This window comes from Colobus angolensis, unplaced genomic scaffold, assembly GCF_000951035.1.
Source record: "Colobus angolensis palliatus isolate OR3802 unplaced genomic scaffold, Cang.pa_1.0 Scaffold28, whole genome shotgun sequence".
Lineage (NCBI taxonomy): Eukaryota > Metazoa > Chordata > Mammalia > Primates > Cercopithecidae > Colobus > Colobus angolensis.
Window position 1 is genome coordinate 1,990,161 of NW_012116043.1, and position 4,468 is coordinate 1,994,628.

Consider the following 4,468-nt stretch of genomic DNA (forward strand, 5'->3'; position numbering starts at 1 on the left):
GTTATCAAGTGTATGAATTTTAAAAAGTATTTTATCCAATAGAATATTGCTCAGCAATAAAAAAGGAATAGCCTGCTTATTCTATTCTAAACATAAAAGTAATTACTTTTGCACTAACCTAATATTTAAAACCTGGGTGAAACTCAAAAAAGGGGTGAGGAGTAAAAGAAGTCAAACACAGAGCACCAAACATGTAATTCCATCTAATTAAAATGCGAGAGTAGACAAAACAACTATGGTGATAGACAGACATCACAACCATGTTTGCCTCTGAGGATTGCATTGACTGGAAATTTGCACAAGGAGTTTTTCTGGAATGATGGAAATGTTATTTATCTTGATGAGGGTGTGGGTTGCATGGGTGTAGGCATGTCTAAAACATCTCAGAACTCTATCCCGAAGAATTCTATGTAAATTATACTTCAAAGAAGCTGTGTCATAGGAAAACAATTATCATCAAAAACAAAGACAAATAAATACCTTTGGTAAAAGACCCTTCACTTATGGCCAGACACCCTTCTCCCCAAATAAAACTAGAGGGGTAACCTCAGGAAGGAATATTTATGTGGCCTTTGGAGGCAGTGTCAAGCTTCACAGCTGCAGGAGGAAGAATCTAACTGAAGAGAAGAAGAAAGAGTAGACGGACCTGTGGGCACCTTTGCCCTCTACAAGCAGAGCATCTCACCTGGCACCTGGCACACTTAGGTGTAGAGAATGGGCAACAGGCATAGATTAACTTCAATCTTCTTCATTTTCCAGGTGGGCCCTGGGACAGCCAGAGCTCATAGACTGGTCACCTCTGACTTCAAGTGTCCTCATCCATTTCCTCCCGTGCATTATACAAATGTTATCATTATCTATATGTTCCCTTGACCACAGAATGTTGAGAAGCACGTCTTTATCCAATCAGTCCTCCCCTTCCCTGTCCCCTCTAATGGTCATTGCTGGTTTCCAGGTGCTTGTTTGGTTCTAAGTGGAACTCTCCACTGGGTTCCATGTGGCCTGTTAAGGTCCTGCAGGGTACTGGCAACCACAGGCCAATCTGCAATGTCTTTCAGTACTGACCAGGATAACTCATCACTTTCAACTCATTCTGGAGACACTGGGCAGGTTTGGGCAGTGTTTTCTGAAGACCACAGGCAAGGCTTAGGTTGTTCTGGGTTTCCCTGAGAATGGTGATAAGCAATTGCTTTTACAGGACAATGCCTACTGAATTTAAGGATGGGAAAAGAGATTTTTCTGATTGAGTAAAAGAATTATAAACTCATGACAAGCTTAGCCTGATTGCCAAAGCACATAGAGACCATGAAAGTCACCTTCTGTGGAAGCCAGCTCTTTCAAGATGTTATAAACTTAAGAATCAAAATCTGATGAATTCCACATCTTTACTTGAGGATAAAATAGACCATCTGCAAGAAAAACTAGAAAGAAAGTCCCTAGCTTTCATTTGGAGCATGGTTTGGGCTCATATTTACCCTATATTTAGCAACAAGTATTAAAAATCTGAGCAGGTTCATTTCCTACTTGAAGATGAAATAGACCTTCTCAAAGAACTAGAAAGAGAGCCCTTAGCTTTCATCTTAAGCATGGTTTGGATTTGTATTTAAAGATGGAAATGGTCACTAGAAGACAAATTGAAAGCTCTCAAATACAAGAGTTTAAGCCCCAAAACCTCATTTCCATTCTAGAAGAATGAAGAACAACCTAATGAAGCCAATGGATAGTTTGAATGAAAATGCTGGAGTTCAGGAAAAGTCTAAAACTGTTTTCACTAGAAGCTGAAAAATGAAAGAATGGGGAACATGAATGAATTTTTTAAAAATCCTATCTTGGAGTCTTGAACAAAGACATGGGCCAAGTCCTAAATAATAAAAGTGAGTTCATTCACTTCTCTGATGGACAGCTGCAGAAGAGAGCTATCCTCCCAGAGGGGAACGTGGATGGCAGTGACCGGGAATTGCATACAGAGTGAATCTGAAAGTAGAAATGACCTGAACAGTCAGGCACAAGTCATATTTGCAGAAACCAGACTCTGCTGCTAAGTTCACTGCTTCTTTAAATACCCCAGGAAGAAGAAAGACAGGATATATACAACAAGACATCTGAAGGAAAAGCAAATAATTGAAGCGATCTGAGTTCAAATTAAAATTTCCAAATTGAGCAAGCATCTTTGCAGTCAGAAAATGTACAATCAGAAAGTGAAATTCAAAAGCTTCAGCAGAAATTCAAAATACCATCTGAAATATATTGGGAACATATAACAAAACGCCAAAGCAAATTACTTGAGGAAGAAATTTACCACTTAGAGAATGAGAAGACATTTTCTGAAGTACATGAAAATGTCAGCCATGGCCCCTAAGTACCTCGAGATGACCCAAAGCTGGCCAAAGTACTTTTTCTTTTCATCGGTGTCAGATTTTCTCCTATGGGGAAGAAGCTTGCGAATATTGGCTGTCGGTGATGTCCACTGAGAAAGAACTTAGTAACTTAAGAAAAGGTGATGTGCATGACAGTCACTAATTACCTGAAGAAGACTCCACATCTCAGCTCTTATCGACTTGCTCTTGTGGTCCTGCTGCCCCAAACTCAGCCCTGGGCAGGCATCAGGACCACCTCGGGGATCCCTTGGAAGATCAGGTTCTGAGGTCAGAGTCTGAGCAAGCAGAGGTGGGCCACTGAGTAATAAAACTCGGTCTGTATCCTGTCTCTGCTGCTCAGGTTTACCAGAAATCACCTCATTTCTTGAAAAATCATATGAATATATAATTTTATGCTTTTTATTATTTGTGGAGGGGCAGCGAGAAGTAATATTTTATGACGACAGCCATGTCTGCGTTTAACACATTAAGAATTTAACATCTTCTCACTTCTTTCACCATCTTTGAAAGGAGCAAAAGCAAGAGAGATTGAGAGAGAGAAGGAAGGAGAAAGAGAGATGGAGAGAGGGGAATGCAGAAGGGAAGAGAGGGAGAAGAAGAGACAGAGAGAAGAAAGGAAACATAAAAGGAAGGAAGGATGAAAATACAGAAAAATAATGAAAAAATACTAACAGGCAGACTATGGACAATTGGGATGATGCCAATTTGAGGGATAGTGCATTTTCTACTGCTCAGACCAAAGGTTAGTGGCTTCCCAGTCTTTACATCTTTCAGAGAGTCACTGGGAGCACCCTCTTCCTCTGGGTGGCTAGCTCTAAGGAGGCATGGCTTAGCCCCCAGCACAGAACCTGGTATAGGGCAGTGCCTACTAGCTGTCTGAAGAATGAATGAATGAACGGTGACTTCAGATGTAGCTTGATCTAGGTGCTCAACGTGTGTCCATAGAGATGGCTTCATTTCTCATATATGTTTCTGTGTTGGGCTTATATATTTACGGTTAGGCTTCTCCGGATATCACAGCAAATTGGGTTGCTCCAGGCTTACAATGTAGCAAATTGGTACTAGGTGCTCAGACCTCACAAGCACACGTACGCTCAGAGGCTGTTTTTCCAGTGGTTCCAGGCCAAATCTGTGGCTGGCTCTTACTGACTTACGTTTAGTCGCATGGCTGTCACTGAAACAATCACTGTGGTCAGGGGCAAAGGATGATCCAGGCCAATATGATGGGGTGAGTTGACACCAGTGTGGACCACAAAATTAAACATGATAGGCCAAGTGCAGTGGCTCACACCTGTAATGCCAGCACATTGGGAGGCCAAGGTGGGCCAATCATCTGAAGTTGGGAGTTTGAGACCAGCCTGGCCAACATGGTGAAACCCTGTCTCTATTAAAAATACAAAAATTATCTGGGCATAGGGGTGAGCACCTGTAATCCCAGCTACTCAGGAGGCTGAGACAGGAGACCCACTTGAACCTGAGAAGCGGATGTTGCAGTGAGCCAAGATTGTGCCACTGCACTCCAGCCTGGGCAATAGAGCCAGACTCTGTCTGAATAAAATAATAATAAAACTAAAAAATAAAGACAGTAGAATCAGGATTTCCCAATCAAAAATTAAGGTGTGATTACTAGAAAACAAACAAACAAACAAACAAACAAAATAAATGCCAGGCAGAGAAAATCTTCAGAAAAATAAATGGTTTGGAGGTGAGAGTGGGATTCCCTGAAAAAGAGCATCCAGAGTGGTGGATGAGATTTAAACTAATATCACTGCTCAAACAAGCATGCAGCATGCAGTGGTATCACCACCACTGGAGTGTTCACAGGGCCTCTGGAAATATCTGGGCTTCTCTCCTATCCGGAACACTGCATGGGCCTCTGAATTGTAACCGCTTCCTTAGTGTTAGTGAAAGGCAGTCCCAAGACCAGAACTGTGGGAAAAGAGGGAGTCCCATCCTACTCTGCCTAAGGTGAGGTCTTCTTTAGGCCCTCCACCAAGTCACATTGGAGTATTTCCCTTGGAAGTTTTCTGAGAAGCCCTGTCTGGGGAGCCTGGATTTTCTTTTTCTTTTTCCTTTTTTTTTTTTTTTTT